The sequence below is a fragment of the Hemiscyllium ocellatum genome, chromosome 22, assembly GCF_020745735.1.
Source record: "Hemiscyllium ocellatum isolate sHemOce1 chromosome 22, sHemOce1.pat.X.cur, whole genome shotgun sequence".
Taxonomy (NCBI): domain Eukaryota; kingdom Metazoa; phylum Chordata; class Chondrichthyes; order Orectolobiformes; family Hemiscylliidae; genus Hemiscyllium; species Hemiscyllium ocellatum.
Genome location: NC_083422.1, coordinates 10,776,510 through 10,797,764, shown reverse-complemented (window position 1 = coordinate 10,797,764; position 21,255 = coordinate 10,776,510).

Genomic DNA, 21,255 nt, shown 5'->3' with positions numbered 1-21,255 from the left:
TGAGTAGCATTATATTTGGTGCAACATGTTGTATATCTCATTCATGTGATTTGTCCCAGAGCAAGGCAGAGTTGATTCTTGTTTTAAACTCAAACAAGTTTAATTATAGAACTGTAAGTATCTTTATAGAGGTCACAACATACTCATGCCTCTGCATTTCCCAGGTCATTCAAGAATCTTCTGTCTGGCTGTGGAGTCAATCACCTGACCCCCTTGCTCCACTTCCAGACATAAGTAATCCAGCACAATTAAAAGATCAGTGAACAGAGCAATGCATTCAAATACAGATAAATTATCTCATTCCTTAACCTTCCTAATCACCACAGACCCAGGAAAATTGAGTTCCCATTCTCAAACCTGAGTCAGAAAGTGATGGGTGGATGAAGATGTGGGAGGGGGGAGTTGAAGTGCTTTCAACTTCCAGCTTTCAACAACTTCCTCATTTTCCCCTCCCCAGACATTATGCCAATCCCAAGCCTCCAACTCGGCACTGCCCTCCTGACGTGTCCTTCATTCCCCCCCTGACCTACCACCTTCTCCCTCACCTTCATCCGCCCATCACTTTCTGAGTTACCTTCCCCCAAACCCCACCCCCTTCCCATTTATCTCTCAGCCCCAACCCACAAGCCTCATTCCTGATGAAGCTCGAAACGTCACTTCCCCTGCTTCTTGCATGCTGCCTGACCGACTGTGTTTTTCCAGCACCATGCTCTCAACAACATTAGCAACAACTCCTTCAGCTTTTTTTTTCTCATTCCCTATCCTTCCTAATCACCACAGACCCAGGAAAATTGAGTTCCCATTCCCAATCCGTTGTGACTCAGGTCTCCATTATCCCCACAACATCATAGTCCCATTCAGCTATTATGTCTGTCCAATCACATTTACTTTGGCATGTGCGTACATACATACAGGAGTTGTAGATATAATTTAAGACATTGTCTTCCCACATAGTCTGCCTTTTTGACACAACTCATTGTAGTATTTTCATTCCTCCTCCCTCCAAACGTACCAGTAAGTAGGAAACAGACTACCTGCTTGCTTATCAATGCAATTCTTTGTGTGGGAATTGAGGAAAAAACTTACAATTTTGCAGGAGTGTACCTTCAGGCCTCCAGATAATTATTTCTAAGTATCATGAAAGACGGTGCCAACAAATCATTTTAGCCTTTTAATAGCATTTTTTCCCCAAGGTTCCTTAGTGTTGGTGGTATCACGTTCCTTAAAATCCTCAATTGTTGACAGTTTGAATTTCCTTTGTATCAATGTAGGTTAGATTATGAGCAATGCAGTTTTTTTTAATAGTTTTACTAATTCCATATTTCTGAGTGATTTTCTTCACTGAATCGTTTATTTATTCTCATCACCTGCACAATCTGATTGACAACGACAGAAATTACTCCAAGGTGCGATCCTTCAAGATGAACTTGCAAAAATTAGGTCAGCCTAGAAATTCATTTTAAATTTAAATGGAAGTCAGGAGATTTGCTGTCAGAGATTACATATTTTATTTCAGAGAAATTTCAGGGTTAGTAAGATAAGTCAGTGGTATTATTTCACTTATCATAACAATGAATAGAAAAATCCATCATTAGTACAAAGCAGGGATGAAAATAGCACTCGTCGGCAATCAATTTTTATTAGTAATTAAGTGACTGTCCTGTAAAAATGTCTGTCTCTGAATTTGTTCAAGCAGTAGTTTGTAGAGGCAGATTTCACAAGTAACCTTTTGCTTTTTACATGTCACAGATTAAACACAAAGAAATTGGATTTTGATTGCAGTACTATTATTGTAATCTTTTGTGCCTTTGCACATGTACTTATATCGCATTAACCTTCAATTCATTCTTTAAGTTAGCTCACAGAACAAATATGTGAACTCATCAACTAGTCCACAATGCATTTGTAAACTTAAACACGAGAATCCTTCAGCACAGAAATTAGAACAACATTTCCACAGGTCTGGAAAAAAACAGTAATTAACCAGTTGAAATTTCAGGTTTTTATGCCTTCTGACACTCTCGTGCTATTGACATTAGATTGTATTTTAAGTGGAGGTTGGTCGCAGTATTTTTCTGAGAATATTTGTACTCGTGGAAAATAGTTACTCTATAAAACAGAGCAGAGTCATATCTTATACTCACGCAAGTGGGTGGCAGGGGAGCTCATCTTCACAATGATTTGTTAGAGCCCTGCTCAAAGACACTGAGATTAATCTTTAATAACTGAATCCTAGAAAATTATTATTGTTGTCTCTATTAACTAGGAACATAGAGCATAGGAAGGGGAGTGAGTTAATCAGTCTTCAAGTCTGTTCTGCCTTCAGATTGATGATAGTTGACCAACCACCTGATAATGGAGCAGCGCTCCAAAAGCTAGTGCCACCACTTAAACCTGTTGGACTATAAGATGGTGTTGTGTGATTTTTAACTTTGTCCACCCCAGTCCAACACTGGTACCTCCAAGTCATGTGACTTCCTCTGTGTGTGTGTGTGTGTGTGTGTGTGTGCGTTTGTCTATGTAAGTGCGTGTGTGCTTGCGTGTGTGCTTACGTGTGTGTCAATGTATGTGCCTGTGTGTGTGTTATGTGTCTACATGTCTGTGTGTGTGCGTGTGTCTGTGTGTGTCTGTGTTTGTCTGTGTGATGGGGTGAGAGCTGGTGGTGTATTGGAAGTTACCCCTCAAATCATTTGCCTGTTTTTAACAACCTTCTAACTTAAGTTGTAAATCAGCAGGCTTGCTGAGACATCAGCATGTGAGTCAGCCCATGAAGTACAAACCTGTCCTCTTTCAGAAAGATTGAGTCGTGTTTACTCTCCTATCACTCACCAGAGTCCTTGCTGTCAGCCAGCGAAACCATATTGTGACAGCCCCTGGGCTGAGGTGGGACATTATAAATGTGGGCCCTGGCGACCCAGAGCAGTTCAGAGCAGCTCCCCACATGGCCACTGAAAATCTCCCTAACTGCAGGCACCAACCTTACCCCATCCATGCTGCAGTCGTTGAAGAGTAATCTCAGAACATAAGGGTAAGCAAGGAAGATTGCAAGTGCATAAGTATAATTCTTTTAATATTGTTTGCATCATGTAATGATTAAAATTACAAAATTGGATTGATTGATTGTTGTTTGTGTACTGCGATACAGTGAGAAGTGTTATGTGTGCTATATGGACAGATTGGAATGAGAATGTCCTGGTAGATCTTATTGTTGTTTTTGCAATAAGAGAGTTGCATCATAGTTACTGCGAGAGAAAAGATAAGCAGTGAGGGGACAATATTGTTGTGATTACCTGCATTGTCCATGAACTACATGATCCTATAGAGCCTGGTCTGATGGGATTTACATATGTTTATTCTCTCTTCTTCCATTACTTGTTGCATTTTCTCCTTTTTGAGTCATTCAGCTTCTCATCTGATATTCTCGTCATTCTCGTCCTTGTCATTTTTCTTCTAGTTCCTTGCATTGTTCTGCATGGCCTTTTACCATTGTCCTAGCCATGTCCACTTCCCAAGGAATGATTACCAGGTCACCCATAACTGTTTCAACACAGGAATTGTATCACACCATAAAAGTATTTGAACATCAGTCAGACGATTTTCTATAGATTATTCAAACTTCAGTCAAATACGAGAAAGAACTGATGATGAGCACAATTGAACCTACAACAGGTCAAAATAGCCAGCAATTAACCAATATGTCTTTCAAAATCCTTTTAAATAACAGAGTCCTTCATTCCATTGAGTTTAGTTGGGCAGGGACAAAACAAGGTGCTGGCTGTGTAGCAGAGATCAAAGGTGGCATTGTACAACACTGCTTTAACACCAGCAATGATGGATGGTTTGATTTGCATGTCGCTGGCAGTTATTAGATCTGTACACACTAACCCGTTCCACAAGACAGCATTCTGTCCTCTCAGAATGAACGTGTATTAATTTTAAAGCCTTTGATGGTTTCACAGCACCCAAACAATTTAATTCCATATACTCGTATGTTTCTATTAAAGCAAATAAATCTTTAGCAAAACAGAAATGAAGAGCTGATGGAATGACTGAGTTCCGAGATCAACAGGAATCAAACACATTTGATACTGAAACGTCAGACCGGTCAATCTGTGCTTAAGCCTCTGACAAATGCTATATGAATAATTGCTAAAATCTCACTGGGATCCTGAAGAACAATGCCATGAGCTGATAAAGTAAATTGAAGTGAGATTTTTGAAAAAAATTAGTACATCAGTATTACAACAATCTGCTGTTCTGTTTTCGTTAGAACTTACAACATGATTCCAGCTTAGAACATAAATCCCACTGGTTCAGAGCCACAAAATCTCTCTGGTGTGTGTATATCTCTTCAGTGCCTCACCAAGATAAAGTCTATTGGAGGTGACTGAAGCCAAATTGTAGCTTATTTTTGATTCAAGTCTCATGATGAGTGTTCACTTGATGCCTGGAGTCTAATAGTGGAGAATGACATGCCTAAATTCTCTGGCAGTCCCACTCTATCCTGTTAGTCCAGATGTTTGATGCTAAAGGGAAGTTAATTAAACTTAATAATTGGGATCAGTCTTTAGCTTAAGGAACCATCAGGTTGTGAGTGCCGAAAGCTTAAATTTTCATGAATTTCAACCTTCCTCAATTGCTAAAAGATATGAGTCAATTGTAACTGGATCTAAAATAAGACACTCCAACTGATGGAGCCAAGAATGATGTCATTGGCAATGATCTAAGGGGCATAAGTAGTTTTTTTTTTAAAGAAAGCAATTGCTGTGATGTTGTGAATTCTTTCCTGCTACCAAAAGTGCACAGTTGAAAACTGATTCCAAGATATGGGAAGGGACAGCTGGTCTTAAAGATGTAACATTGTCAACTGTCTAAGTTGATTTGATTTATTATTGCCACATTACTGAGATACAGTGAAAAGTGTTGTTTTGTAGGTTCTTCAGGTAAATCATGTCTTTCATAAGTATATCAGGGTAATAGAATAGAACGCAGAATATAGTGTGACAGATACAGTGAAGATGCAGAGAAGGATCAACTGTAATATATGAGACGTCCATTCATAAGTCTGATAACAGTGGGGAAGAAGCATCTTTAATTGCCCTGGTAATTCAAGGAACTAACAATTAATTTTGAATGCCCTGACATTAGCAATCTCTGATAACAATCATCAGAGTATCAATAAATTATATTCTTTTTCATTTATCTTCAGAGGTTTATCTGTTTAAAGTTAACTTTCAATTTCACTTAACAAAACAGAGGCAAGTCTTATAATCAATCAATCACCTTTCCAAGTACAGTATGTTTTTTTTAAAAATATAAAGATCAAAGTAAAATAATCATTGTTGATCATTAGACTAGAGTCTTTTCACCATCACAGTTCAACATTTATCAATCATTTGCTATAATCCTGTTAGAGACCATTAGTGTTTCAAGAAGAAATACAAACATCAAATAATTAAGAGAAAGAATGTACCATAAGACTTTTGAACAAAAACAACTGATATTGTATGGGCAAAAGAATTGAACAAAGTTTCACTATTAACATTACAGTTTACAATTGTGCATATTTGGAATTCAGTTTTTTTTATCTACCCCACAATGTTACTTTACATGTAACAACAATCTTGAAGGTGCATTCCCTTGTCTTGGTATGCCAAAGACCTCCAGAATTCACTTTAATTCTCCTTAGTGTTTCAGCTATTCTTCCAAGTTAAGATTCTTTCCATTAACTTTTGGTCTGTGACTTCTACATTTTCTATAGAGTTAATAAACCCAGTGAATGCCTTAGCTGTCTTCCCCTATCATTTTGAAGTTAATTAGGATGATGTGTTCTCCTGCAATGCTATGTAAGAACCACTGTAAATTTCTTCCACTAACTAAAACCAGAACAAATCTTTGAGCATTTTTCCCTCATGTTAACCAAGTTAATATCAAACCTCAACTACATTCCATGTGGTGAACAAGTAAGTTCTTATTTTCTCTTCTAAAAGTGCAGGCCTAACTCAGTAACACCTCCTGTTGGCTCTTATGCTCTGGTGCTGTGCAGTTTACACCAGAGCAAAGCAGTAACTACCTGATGAACTTAGTCCCAACAACTTTCAGAACCATCACCAAAGACCAGAATTCCCACCAAGGCTTCACCCTGACTAAGTCAACTCTATTGCATTATGGCATGCTTTGGGGAGTTCTTAAACAAAAATGCAAACCCATTTGAATAGTTTGTATTTCAATTAAATGTGATTGCCTTCTCTCCCAGAACTGCTAACCTTTAGATCTTCTTTTATGGGGATAATGATAGACACTTCGGACCTGTCTAAAAAGGAGTTATTCATTGTACTCTTAGTTTCACCTCTCCCTCTAACCTTGCAATATAAATATAGGGTAACATTTGTCTGTAATGAATTTCTAGCTCATTTCAATAGTGTTCACATCAGGGCTGCTCACCACTTTCTCAATCATAAGTCCACTCATCCTACATATAATACATTAAATATAACATCTTAACTTACCATTAATGTAACATCCAAGCTCAAGGTTACATTCATGGAACTAAAAGTTATGTTCTAAAACATCTGAATTGAGCTAGCTTTTACATATGAGTAATTATGGAAATCAGTGACAGAAAAGCCTTAACAAGCTCTTTTCTGAATACTTTCAATGGCTTTGCATTATTGCTTTAAGATTCGATTTGATCAGCCCACTTTCCAAAGTGGGCTGATGAAAATATATGATAGCAGTTATGAAATTATTGCTTGAGAAGAAATAGTATCTCAGCTTCTGTTAGTTATAGAAACAGTTGTTCGCTATATTGTTACTGAACAATAGAACTCTTTGAGCGATGGCAGTAGGCCCAGTGTGATCCTCCAGGAAAGCAGCAGTGACAATGCTGCCCCCAGAATGGGACTCCTGGAATGGGCTGTCAGGCAGTGGTGATTCTGGAGCCTATTGTGGAGACCCCACCTCAATGTCAAACAGAGGATAGGAAGGGAGGAAGAATTGTTTTTAGTTACATCTTAATGTCTTCTGTAACTCAAAATGGCACCACAGCATGGTGACATATGACATTTTTCACTGTATTTATTTGTTAAGTACAAGTCACACAGTCATGGAGTCATACAGAAGTACAGCACAGAAATAGACCCTTTGGTCCAACTCATCCATGCCAACCAGACCCAACCTAATCTAATCCATTTGCCAGCATTTGACTGATATCCCTCTAAAAGCTTCCTATTCCTAAACCCATTCAAATGCCTTTTAAATGCTGCAATTGTACCAGCCTCCAGCATTTCCTCTGACAGCTCATTCCATACACATACCACCCTCTGCATGAAAAAGTTGCCTTTTAAGTCCCTTTTACATCCATCCTCTCTCAACCTAAACCTATGCCCTCTAGTTCTGGACTCCCCCACTCCAGCAAAAAGTTCTTGACTATTTATCCTATCTATGCCCCTCATGATTTTATAAATCTCTATAAGGTCACCCCACTGCCTCCAATGCTCCAGGGAAAATCATTCATTCAAGTACTCCCAGTTTCAGGAAGGTTATAATGTTCAATTGTCATGTAATTCAGTGGCAATTTGGAATGGGTTGGTTTGTTTCAAATAATGCAGATGTCAACAATCACTCCCTTGGTAGAAATTAAGGAACAGCTCCTTCTCTACAGACCAATAGTGAAGTCAGTCATGAACACAAGCATCTGAAAGTCAACATGAATGCTTTGCCTTTTGATAATTGCCTTATCAACGTTGAAGTGATCAAGGTCAATATCAACATTTTGTGCAGCCAATATTATTAAACATGACAGGAGTCTCAATTTTAGTTCCCTGGGGTACTCCAGCATGCATGCATGTCCATTTGGATACTTTGTTAACAAATCTGATGTCTTATTCATAACTTGAAATGGAGAACCTTTTCCTAAAACACTTTTGCTTATTTGTTATATAAGTAGTGACCGCAAGAACAAGTATTAAAAGACAATGAAATATCATTCAATGATGCAATGAAATGTGTATTCACTTTCAGCTGGAGTGGGAAGTGTGTACCACAAGAAAACATCAGTTGGTAAATCAATGCCATTGTGATAAGGGCAGGGCAGGTTGAAGGTAGGAGTTCACGCAATTTAACCTTCAGGGATCTGTCCAACTGGAGTTGATACTTCAGTCAATAGGACAGGCATTGACACAACATCTAACTTTCTCACTTTACTTCCAGTGGTGAGGATTTGAGAAATAATTGCCTTATTCCTTTAGTAAAATTAACCTCGATAATAAATTAGAAAACCTAAAAACTGTGCAGTTGGATTCCGCCTGCTACGCCAACAGAAAAAAACTGCAATAAGTCCTTACATGCCTACATGCTGGCTTTCCCCTAATATCTACTGAACAGACACTGAATATTGTGATTTTAACATTACCATAAGAAATTTCAAACCTTAGGCATTGCTGGATTACCCAAAGCAAACAGCAGCAGCAAATACACAGAACACACAGTGCCACAGAATAATTTTGCAGGTTTGTTGGTGCTTGTTTACAGCAGGACTGGTCAGTTGTTAATTATAATCAGATCTGTAGCCATGTTTCTGCTGGCTTGTGAAAATAGAGATTGGGAACTCCACTTGCCTTCAGCAGCACAAAAAGTGCACTGAGCCGAGTAATATATTTGATGAAGCTGTAGAAGTTTGTTGATGAATTGATAAGAAATATATCAATCATACCACATCATGGAAAAAAGGTAAAAGGAAAGCAGCAAATTGTTGAACTGCCGTAGAAAGAAGGCAATTTGGTCTCAGAAGCAAAAACCGTGCATGTTGGGAATCTGAAATATGAACAGTAAATACAGATAATATTCAGCTTATTGGGAAGCATCTGTGGTAAGAGTGACAGAGTTAATGAGACTGAGCTTCCAGTACTGGGAAAGGCAATGCTCTGACCTTAAGTTGCAGTTAAGTATAGCAACCCATTGGAAATCCTGTTACATATTATGAGTGCTATAATTGCTTCATCTTGCGATGAACTGAAACTATAAATATGTTTTACACTAATCTCAATGTGAGAGATTTGGACTAGATATGAGCCATTCACCCAGATACTTGTCCCAGAATTATTACACAGTTTAACCTCAGTTAGAATTAAGTGATTAACTCAACCCACCATCCTTCACAAATACTCGCCGAACTCCACCTTACCACTGACACCTCTAACCTAACACAACTTAGAACAAAGAAAGTTTACAGCCCAGGAACAGGCCCTTCTGCCCTTCAAGCCTGAGCTGATCCAAATCTACTGTCTAAACCTGCCATATCCCTCTACTCCCCACCTACTCATGCATCTGTCCAGACACATCTTAAATGTATCTACCATGCCTGCCTCTACTATCTCTGCTGACAACGCATTCCACATACCTAACACCCTCTGTGTAAAGTACTTGACTCGTGTATCCCCCTTAAACTTTTCACCTTTCACCTTGAAAACGTGACCTCTCATTATTGAATCCTTCACCCTGGGAAAAAGCCTATCCCTATCTACCCTTTCTATAGCCTTCATGATTTTGTAGACTAAACTTGTTCCCAACTCTATTTGATTACCCCTGCCCAAGATATCATCCTTCATTTCTCCTGCCCCCAGAACCCAAATTCCTCCTGATCTGATCCCAACTTTACTTATTCAACCTCATTCTTGACACTAACCTGACGATCCTACCAGTAAGGGTAAAAAACGAGGTCTGCAGATGCTGGAGATCACAGTTGAAAATGTGTTGCTGGTTAAAGCACAACAGGTCAGGCAGCATCCAAGGAACAGGAAATTCGACGTTTCGGGCATAAGCCCGGATCCTACCAGCCTGATTGTCCCCACCATTTCCGATTCCACCATACACTCACTTACTAAACTGCCCAGTCACTGTCAACATTAACAACAATTTGCTAAGTTAGCTGAAATTAAATTGAATGAAGTGAGGAAAGGACATATAAAACCTGGCAATGACTTAGCGATTAGAAATGTCACCCTATTGTTCGATGGAAGGAATGTGTGTTAAGATTGAAGAATTGTAACTCAGCTGAACTGTGCCAGTAACTCTGGAAAAGCTGAAGCTTTGTTTAAAGCAGACAGACTGAATCAGATGCGATAAGGTGAACTATTTATCAGTGAAATTTGTGGATGTCATGGAATGGTGCTGTGTAAATCATCCTATCGGAAAGATGCTGTGAAACTTGAAAGGGATCAGTAAAGATTTACAAGGATGTTGCCAGGATTGGAGGATTTGAGCTATAGGGAGAGGCTGAACAGGCTGGGGCTGTTTTCCCTGGAGCGCTGGAGGCTGAGGGGTGACCTTGTAGAGGTTTATAAAATCATGAGTGGCATGGATAGGATAAATAGACAAGGTCTTTTCCATTGGATAGGTGAGTCCAGAACTAGAGGGCATAGGTTTAGGGTGAGAGGGGAAAGGTATAAAAAAGACCTAAGGGGCAGCTTTTTCACACAGAGGGTGGTACATGTATGGAATGAGCCGCCAGAGGAAGTGGTGGAGGATGGTACAATTGCAACATTTAAAAGGCATCTGGATGGGTATATGAATAGGAAGGGTTTAGAGGGTTGTGGGCCAAGTGCTGACAAATGGAACTAGATTAATTAAAGATATATGGTTGGCATGGATGAGTAGGACCAAAGGGTTTGTTTCCGTGCTGTACTACTCTATGATTCTAGAACTAGATGGTGAGACAGAGCATGCTGATCAACTGTTTGGGTCTGATCTTCTGATGGGTCCACAAAAGAGTTCAGTTGTGATTGTAAGCATTGAATAAGTAAGATATTTACAGTACTTTTGTAATGTACTTTGCTTTAATGAGGAATATTGAGTATATTCCATTGTTAGAGCTGTCTTCAGTTATTGATATCCAGAGTAAATATGCTGGACGAAGGAAAGTGGGAAATGCAGCCCACATCACCCACCAACCAATTCACACACCCATTTACAGACACAACCAAGCACCCACTCACTCTCTACCAATTCAATCAATCAGCAACTTACTCAGGTATACACTGAAAAACATTGAGAACTATAGTGATGATTAGAACAAGGTTGGCCTGGTTGATCTCATTGACTGTGTGATCCTTGACCGGGGTTGGCTGACAGATATAAACAGGAGCCTCAGAGAGTCTCCTGACCCTTGGGACTGGCTCAGAGCTAGCTGGTCAGAGTCTATGTACTGTAAACGTAAATAAAGGGTAACTCGGTGACTCTGCACGGTTATTTCAAGAACTCGCCTGATTTCAGCAGCTGATTTTGTAAAAGCGCAGCGTGTTCTAGGCCCTGGTCCCCTCTGCCAGCCTCTCTGAAAAATCAACACTGCAGCCAGGGTTGGAGTTTCCAGCTGGCCAGTAATAGCACAGAGATCTCCAAACAGCAGCAATCACTGCCCTGGGGGGATCTGGGCCTTAAGTAATATTAACTCACCATTTAAACAATCATTTAGTCAGTTCTGACAAACAATTATCAACCTGAAATCTCGACTTTGATTCCTAAATATTTCTAGCATTTTCTATGAGAATTTACTTAATGTAGCAGACTCAAATTTGCAAATAAATGCTTAATTACCTGATTAATCATTTTCATGCCGGTGGTTCTTATGCTAATGTATGACCAAATGAACTGCATCAAATATTCAGATTAAAAGGCAGCATTTACAACAGCAGCATCCTGTTAGTAATTTGCATAGATAGAAGCATATTGTTGGGTGATTCACAAAGATAATCAGACAGATATCCACATGGTTTTAAATTTTCAATTATTCATGAAGATGACACAAATTAACAGATGACCATTTTAGATTAGATTCCCTACAGTGTGGAAACAGGCCCTTCGGCCCAACAAGTCCACACCGACCCTCCGAAGAGCAGCCCACCCAGACCCATTCACCTACATTTACCCCTGCACCTAACACTTCAGGCAATTTAGCATGGCCAACTCATCTAACCTGCACACCTTTGGACTGTGGGAGGAAACCAGAGCACCCGGAGGAAACCCACGCATACATGGAGCGAACATGCAAACTCCATACAGCCAGTTGCCCAAGAGGGGAATTGAACCCAGGTCCCTGGCAGCAGTGCTAACCACTGAGCCACATGCTGCCCACATGGTTTAAAGTAGACAGTATCTATCAATAGCACAAAAGCACAGAAACACTATGCTTTTCCATCCTGGACACCAATTCCAGTTCAGCACAAATGAAATACATTTAAAAAACTCCACTTCCAATTTTTTCGTGAATCCTCTGAGGGCATAAATCAGCAGTGTGGAACTCTCTCTCATTTAATATCACTTGAATAAAATTTCACAGATTCAACCAAAAAGGCTAAGAAGTTAGGTGGCAGGGGAAAAGGAGAGCCACTGACACTTGGATTGAGGCCTGATGATGCTGAAACATAATTAACAGTCAGAGACTATTTGAAAAGTAGTGATGTGTTACTGAGGCACACCAGTATTCATGTGCAAATCGACAAGTTTAGGGGATTAAAAGGGTTTGCTAAGAGTAACAAATCACCAAAACCTGCAAATCAATTTGGTTGCTCTCCCATTTGTATCTTGCCCTTAATCTCCCAGTTATTTTTTAAGTTCCTACTGGATTTGCACATTAATTGACCATCAAACCAACACTAAAAGTTAATTCTGGTAATTAAAAGCATAAGCATGTTCTTAACAATGTAATAATTGTTAATGCAATTCATCATCTCCATTGGTCTAGAACAGAATCAATTTTAAGTACTCATTCCTGCGTACAGTCAATTGTCGATCAAGATTGTAAAAATGTCAAGGAACATTTTTTGTGCTTTATCTTTCTATTTGATTCCACCTCCTCTTACTGGACCTAATCTGATTCACCTCTGTTCACACATACTGGACCAAACAAAGAATGTGCTGTTCAACAACCAAGTTTATTAATAGCACAGAACAGTTGCAGAAGAACAAATCAAGCCTACGATATTAATAGTAAACAAGACAATGCAGTAGAACGAGTTTTCAGAGAGCTAATGCTTAGAACTGTGCGATGGGGGGCTTGGACAGGGTTATGTTTTACATTCTTTCCATTCTGAGACATCCCACAAAGAGATGTAGCAATGTTTCTGTATGAAGGTTGAGAACATCAGACATGGATGCTCTACTTACACCTTTTAGCAGCTCACCAAAGGGCACCTTGGCAACTCTGGCATCTACCTCCATTCCGAAAGTCAAAAATCTATCATATATCGTGCTGCAACCAATCCATTGAAACTCATCCTTCTCATTATAGTTCGCAATTTCATTGAAGGCTTCTTTCTAAAAGTTAAATAGAAGAACATAAGTAGCTATAAGCATAAAATGTTATTGTGCACTTTGGGAAAGTAAGTGAGGTTTCAATAATTCCCAAACTAGAACTCCAGGATGTAATATCTGTTGGAAGGCACCGAAAATGCTTTTAAGAGGACAAGTTTTTGCCATGCCTGAAATTTTCTGTCAGCCAACCTGTGACCATAAGACTCTAAGATGTAAGAGCAGATATAGGCCATTCAGAGAAGAGGCAGTGGAAGATAATTTCCCATGCAGAGGTTCAAACAGAGAGTTTCGAACAGAGTGGCAAGGTGGCTCAGTGGTTAGCACTGCTGCCTCACAGCACCAGGGACCTGGCTTTGATCCCAACCTCAGGCAACTGTCTGTGTGGAGTTTGCACATTCTCCTTGTGTCAGCGTGGGTTTCCTCTGGGTGGTCCAGTTTCCTCACACAATCCAAAAATCTTCAGGATAGGTGGATTAGCCATGGGAAATGCAGGGCTACAGGGATGGGGTGGGTCTGGGCAGGATGGTCTTCAGATGGTCAGTGAGGACTCAATGGGCTGAATGGCCTGCTTCTACACTGTAAGCATTCTATGAATCTATGAAACATTGATTTTGGGAAACGTGGACACAGACCTGGGGGTTGATAACACATTCAAGGATTTTGGAGAGAAACGGGGTACTTGTCCGGAAGGACTGTGGAATCAAAGATGGTTTTTGAGGAGAAAGTTGATGACAGCAAGGTGAACGAAAAGATCTCAACAGAGAGAACAGTTTGTACTGATGACCTAGCATGGGAACCAGCAGGGGAGGTTATGTGGTAAACAATCTTTTGGGTACAGGGTTGAGGAAACAGGAAGTGGGTGTTATGGACAAGATGAGTGCGGAAATGAAAGGAATCGAACAGAAACTAAAGAATATTCAAGTTATGATAGGAAGAAGTAAAATCTTCATCCCACGCAGCTTGTTCTTGAAGGTATACATCAATTAGCACATGCTGACAACTTGGTCCATAGATCTACTATTCTGTTTGAAAAGAAAATCCATTTCACATTCAAGCCAATTCCTCCCATGAGTAATTTATATACAATTGAGAAACAAATACCATCCAAGAGATCATGCACAATACAAAATATTCGTGATAAACCTACACCCACAATAATCTAAATATACTTTCTCCCCTAGACACCCTGTAATGCTTCCTATTTTTCTCATGGTTTTTCTACCTCTGTCATGAATGCTCTCCTCACTAGAAGTTTTCTTCAGCACAGCTTTTCCCTCATCTGCAGGAAACAAGATTCTGGATCACGTTTCTCCAATCTTGAATGTCAAAACAACGTAAGGAGACCTCTCCTCCTGCTCTTAGCTTAACGTTTGCTATCTTCCACTGATCTCAGCCTTTTCTTCATAATACTAATGCAAAGCTCAGTACATATTCCCCTGGCATTTGCTGGCATTGACGAACTGTGACCTCCAGGATACCCTTGACCTTTCTCTTGTACAACCAAACCAAGTCACACCTGCACAGTTAGTTCTTGCACTATATTGTTCAGTGACATGTGAGCCAGTTATTTACATGTAACCAATTGAAGTGAAAATACCAAATTGAAAGGTTTGAAAAGACCAGAATGTCCCAAACCATATTGACCAAAGTTAAATGATTAAAAATATCTTTCCTCCTTTCCTTTTATATGTTTCTAGTTTCACCATTCTGTCTGTTGTTTATTTCTGTAAAGAAGCTTATTTATCTTTCAATGTTTTAGATTGAATGAAGTCTAAAGCAAAGCTTTGACACATTTTTTAATATCCGGATAAACTTCCCATTTTCCACATCTCTGCAAATGTGATTTTGGATTACAGATAATAAGCAAGTCACCGCAAGTGGTATGTTATAGATGATATGATTTATGTAGGTGCTCCATTAATGAAGAAGCTACGAACAGCCCACATTATATTAAAGGTCTATGACAATTCAATATCAGAAAGTATATGTCTTTCTGCACTTGATTGTCTGTATAGATAGATTATTAAAACACTGTAGAACCCATATTTGAGTGATAAGAAGCTGTCACCAAGGTCACTGTGCTGATTGTAAATACTGCAAAGATTATCTTTCATTAGACTGTTCCATTTTGTGATGTACACAGAAACAGCTCATTTGATGACCAATTCATCATTACAAAGGGTGAACTAATATTTGAAAGCTCATTAATTCCTGAAACAAAGCATTTCTGCTTTAATAAGTAGAAGCTGTTTCTTTTTCCCTGAAAACAGTTATATTTAAAGAAATTTGCAGAGGAAGGACTGATGTGCTGTAGTAAAGAAATTTTATGTGTGTTATGTTGACAGACAAGACTCAGTTATGTAATCACAAGTTGCTGCCATTGTGTTTAAAGGTTGGCATTTTGAGTGTTAAGATTTCTTTTCACTATATCTGCGGCACAATTAGATGATGAAGAGATGATGGTATTATAATGCATTCAAATCAATAATATGTAGATAGAAACTGGCAACATTGGTACCAGGATTGCATTGTCAAAGATTGTCCTTGAGTCAGAAATCCTAAAGATTTATCTCATCAATGATGTTACAATCAACCAACAATGAATCCATTGTGTGTGTCTTTTTCATTTCTTCGAACGTTTTTGATTCTTTTTCTTTAAAACTACAGCTGAACAGAAAAGACTTTTTTTTTAACTGGTGGGAAAAGGTTAAATATGATGATGAAAAACACCCAAACACCCAAACACAACAACACTTTGCAAAGCTGAGACCAACTAAATAGATCATAGAGTCGCTACAGAGTGGAAGCAGGCCATTCAGCTTCAAGTTCACACAGAAGAGCGTCCCACCCAGATCCACTACCCTATCCCTGTAATCCTACATTTCCTATCACTAACACACCTAGCCCTGGACATCCCTGGGCACAATGGGCAAGTTATCTTGACCAATCCACCTAACCTGCGCGTCATTGGACTGTAGGAGGAAACCGGAGCACCCGTTGCAGACATGGGGAGAACATGCAAACTCCACACAGGCAGTCACCCAGGGGTGGAATCTAACCTGAATCCTTGGTGCTGTGAACCATCATGCCACCCAATGTAATGAAATTAAGTGTGGCAAACTGCATAAATTCTGAACTTGGATGTTCCTGCACATAAATCAGAAGAGATTGATCAATCATAATTCAACTAGATGACAGAGAAGGCTCAGGGTGCCAAATAGCCAGTTCTGCTCCTATTTCCTTTGTTAATATGTCGGTACAGTTACCAATTAGGAAAGCAGATAGTGTATTAGTCCTTATTATAACGAGGTGTCATAAAGAATAAGAGGTAATCTAATTTCAATGTATATAGTTCTTAGAGAGCTGATAGGGTAAATTTTGTAAGGCTGTTTCTACTAGTTGAGGAGTACACAGCTGGGGGGGGGGGGTCATCATCTCATGATCAGAGAAAACCATAAAGGAAGGAAGAAATATCTTCTCTCAGAGAGGTGTGAAGTTTGGAATTCTCTAACCAGAAAGCTATGAATCACTGAGTTGATTTAAGACTGGGAACTAAGAAAAATGCTTGTTTGATTGCTCAGACCTAGGACTACAGGAGTTGGGACATTATGATGAGGATGTTGGTGAAATCCCGTCTGTAGTATTGTGTGTGGTTCTGGTCTCCCTGTTTTAGGAAGGATGTTTTTAAGCTGGAGAGTGTTCAGATGAGATTTACCAGAATGTGACTGGGAATGCAGGGTTTGATTTATAAGGAGAGGCTGCATAGACTGGGACTTTTTCCACTGGAGCATAGGAGGTTAAGAGATGATCTTATGGAGGTTTACAAAATCCTGAGGGGTATAGACAAGGTGAATGGCAAGTGCCTCTTCCCTAGGATGGGGATTTCAAGACCAGGGGGCATATTTTTAAGGTGAGGGGAGAAAGATTTTGAAAAGACATGAGGGGCATTTTTTTATACAGACGGTGGTTCGTATGTGGAATGAACCAGAAGAAGTAGTGGATGTGGGTACAGTTACAAGGTTTAAAAGACATTTAGATAAGTACACAAATAAAAATGTTTGGAGGGGCATGGGTCAAGTGCAAGCAAGTGGGACTAGTTTAGTTTGGGATTATGGTCAGCATGGACTGGTTGGACTGAAGGGTCTGTTTCCATGCTGGATGACTCTATAACACCATAAATGAGGATAGGACAAGAAAGTTAAGTGAAGAGATTGGTTATGTATTTTTATGAGTGGCAGTTAAAGAGGCCATATGTTCGCCTTCTGCACGTATTTCTTATGTTGTTAACAGCAATAATGATGCTACAAAGAGCAGAGCAGTAAGCTTCTATTGACAGTCCTCAAGAAGAAATAGATGGAAGAGCCTAGATCTTAAAGTTCCATCAGATTAGATGCAAGTTAAAATTGGGATATGTAAAATGTCTTGTCAATTCATCATCAAACGTTTTACACATAAATCTATACCAGGCACTCAATGTTTGAAGTCAACACAAGGTCAAAAACATGTTTAGATATTGCCGTTATTATTAAAATCTGATGTTATAAAGTAAATGGAGGAGACTGTATGGGATGCTAAAATGGAATTTGACATTAAAACCTGGGTGTTTTAGTGGAGGAACGGTTGTAATCTTCACTTTTCTGTTGTACAGCTGATTTTCCTGACTGCATCCAAGGATACAAACGGGTTAAAATGATCTTCAGTGACTTCACTGGCAATATCTCTCACTACAAATGCAATCGTTGCTCATAGAAACTAGCAGCTACAAGTGTTTATTGGATAAGGGAGTGGCCAGAACACAATACATTTGCAAACACCATGCACCTTGAATCTGTAGTGTTGCCTTATTAGATCTAGTTTTGTGTTAGCCATGGACAGCCAGCAGTTAATAGTATTAAATTGTTATATGATGTATCCCTCTCCCACTGTCTCTATTATCTGCAGTTATTTCAAGTGAAATCAAGTAGGAAATCAAAATTGCAAAACATTTTAAGCAATTCTACAGTGCCATAGGTAATTCATGTGAAAGTAAATGAATTCAAAATCATTTTCTGTGAAGTGACTTGCAGTGACTTTGCCTGATTTACATTATGCAAAATTTGTAACAACACAGGAATGAAACAGATGGCAATCTTAAATATGTCATGATGGTGCACAATCTCACAACACAGAGGGAAAGCTATCGGAAAGTGAACTCCAGCCATTAAATAAACTTTGTGCCAGTTTAAATTCCAAGCCACTGTAAGGCTGCACACATTTATAATTACACCGCATCTAGCCTAAGACCCAGTCTGAACACAGGCAGCTGACTTGCAAGCTACATGCTAGATGCCCATTGTAAGAATAATCCAAGATGGAGGACGGGGAAAAATGTAAGAGCTGATCCTTTTTTGAGGTAGTTTAGGTGTTGGAGGCAATTTCCTCGAATTCCAGGAGCAGCAATTCCTGTTTCATATGCTGTTGGGTTGTTTTGGAACTGGGGGGAAAATGATCAAGGCAATGGCATGTATAAAGGAGAAAGACTGGCTTTAATGTCATGAGGGGTACGTCAGGTTCCAAGTGAGAGATTGTGTTAGGGGACACTCTAGTCAGAAGCACAGCCAGATGTTTCTGTGGCCAGCAGCAAAAACCCAGAATGGCGTTGCCTCCCTGGTGCCAGGCTGAGGAACAGGAGATTCGACGTTTCGGGCACAAGCCCTTCTTCAGGAAGAAGGGCTTATGCCCGAAAAGTCGAATCTCCTGTTCCTTGGATGCTGCCTGACCTGCTGCGCTTTTCCAGCAACACATTTTCAGCTCTGATCTCCAGCATCTGCAGTCCTCACTTTCTCCTCCCTGGTGCCAGGATCAAGGATATCTCAGAGAGGGTGCAGAATGTTCTGAGGGGGGAGAGGGACCAAGAGGAAGCATTGTACACATTAGAATCATGACATAGGAAGGGAAAAGAATGAGATTCTGAAGAGAGAATATAGAGAGTTAGGCAGGAATTTAAAAAGGAAGTCCTCAAGGATAGTAACATCTGGATTACTCCCGATGATACAATCTAGTGAGGGTAGGAATAGGAGAAGAGAGCAGATGAATGAACAGATAAGGAGCTGGAGCAGGGGAGAAGGATTCAAATTTTTGGATCATTGGAATCTCTTCTGGGGTAAAAGCGACCTGTAAAAGAAACACAGATTGCACTTAAACTGAAAGGGGACTAATATACTGGCAGGGAGATTTGCTAGAACTGCTCAGGAGGATTTAAGCTAGTAAGTTGGGGGGAATGGGAGCCAGGAAGATGGTGAGGAAAAAGATCAATCTGAGACTGGTACAGACAAAAGGCAGTGACCACACGGTCAGTGAGGGAGTGTGAGAAAGAAACCAACATTGCTAACTGACACAGCAGTGAATCTGCCTTTCCTGTTTGAGTTCATGAATCGCTGGATATCGGAGTGTGTCCAGGAAAAATTAACAAACAGTGAAATTCACAGCTGACCTTGGAGGAACCTGTGAGGGAGAGCTCACAGCACAGGAATGGATAAGGGCATAGTTTTTAAGTGTAACTTTGCTGTAAGTCTACAGTAGTGAGTAGAGTGGGTTCTTTCTTGATTATATGTTTTATTGAGATCTATCTCTTGATTAAATTTTAAAAATATAAGCCATAAGTACTAAGTTAGCCTGGAGCACTGTTTTTTAGAGCAAAATGATGGTGCCATTTTCTAGGTCTGTAGATTGTGAAGGAGCAAATTGGTCTTTAGTAGGGTGATATGCTCTTCCTGTCAGATATGGGAGTTAGGGAGATTTTCCATGTTACTGATGATTACATCTGCAGGAAGTGTATTCGGTTGCGAATCCTATCAGATTGCATGGATTGGTTGGAGCGGCAGTTAGAGGCAATAAGGAGTTTACAGGAGCTGGGGGTGTGATGGATGGCAGTTAGAGTCATAGAGATGTACAGCATGGAAGCAGACACTTCTGGTAAAAAGTGAGGTCTGCAGATGCTGGAGATCAGAGCTGAAAATGTGTTGCTGGTTAAAGCACAGCAGGTCAGGCAGCATCCAAGGAACAGGAAATTCGATGTTTCAGGCCAAAGCCCTTCATCAGGAATGAGAACAGACCCTTCTGTCCAACCCATCCATGCTGACCAGATATCCCCACCCAATCTAGTCCCACCTGTCAACACCCGGCCCATACCCCTCCAAACCCTTCCTAGTCATATACCCATTCAGATGCCTTTTAAATGTTGTAATTGTACCAGTCTCCACCACTTCTTCTGGCAGCTCATTCCATACATGTACCACCATCTGCATGAAAAATTTGCCCCTTCGGTCTCTTTTATATCTTTCCCCTCTCACCCTAAACCTATGCCCTCTAGTTCAAGACTCCCCAACCCCAGGGAAAAGACTTTGGCTATTTATCCTATCCATGCCCCTCATAATTTTGTAAACCTCTATAAGGTCACCCCTCAGCCTCCGATGCTCCAGGGAAAACAGCCCCAGTCTGTTCAGCCTCTCCCTGTAGCTCAGATCCTCCAAACCTGGCAACATCCTTGTAAATCTTTTCTGAAGCCTTTCAAGTTTCACAACATCTTTCCGATAGGAAGGAGACCAGAATTGCACATAATATTCCAACAGTGGCCTAACCAATATCCTGTATAGCCACAACAAGACCTCTCAACTCCTGTACTTAATACTCTGACCAATAAAGGAAAGCATACCAAACGCCTTCTTCACTATCCTATCTACCTGCAATTCCACTTTCAAGGAGCTATGAACCTGCACTCCAAGGTCTCTTTGTTCAGCAACACTCCCTAGGATCTTACCATTAAGTGTATAAGTCCTGCTCAGATTTGCTTTCCCAAAATGCAGCGCCTCGCATTTATCTGAATTAAATCACATCTTCCACTTCTCAGCCCATTGGCCCATCTGGTCCAGACCCTGTTGAAATCTGAGGTAACCCTCTTCGCTGTCC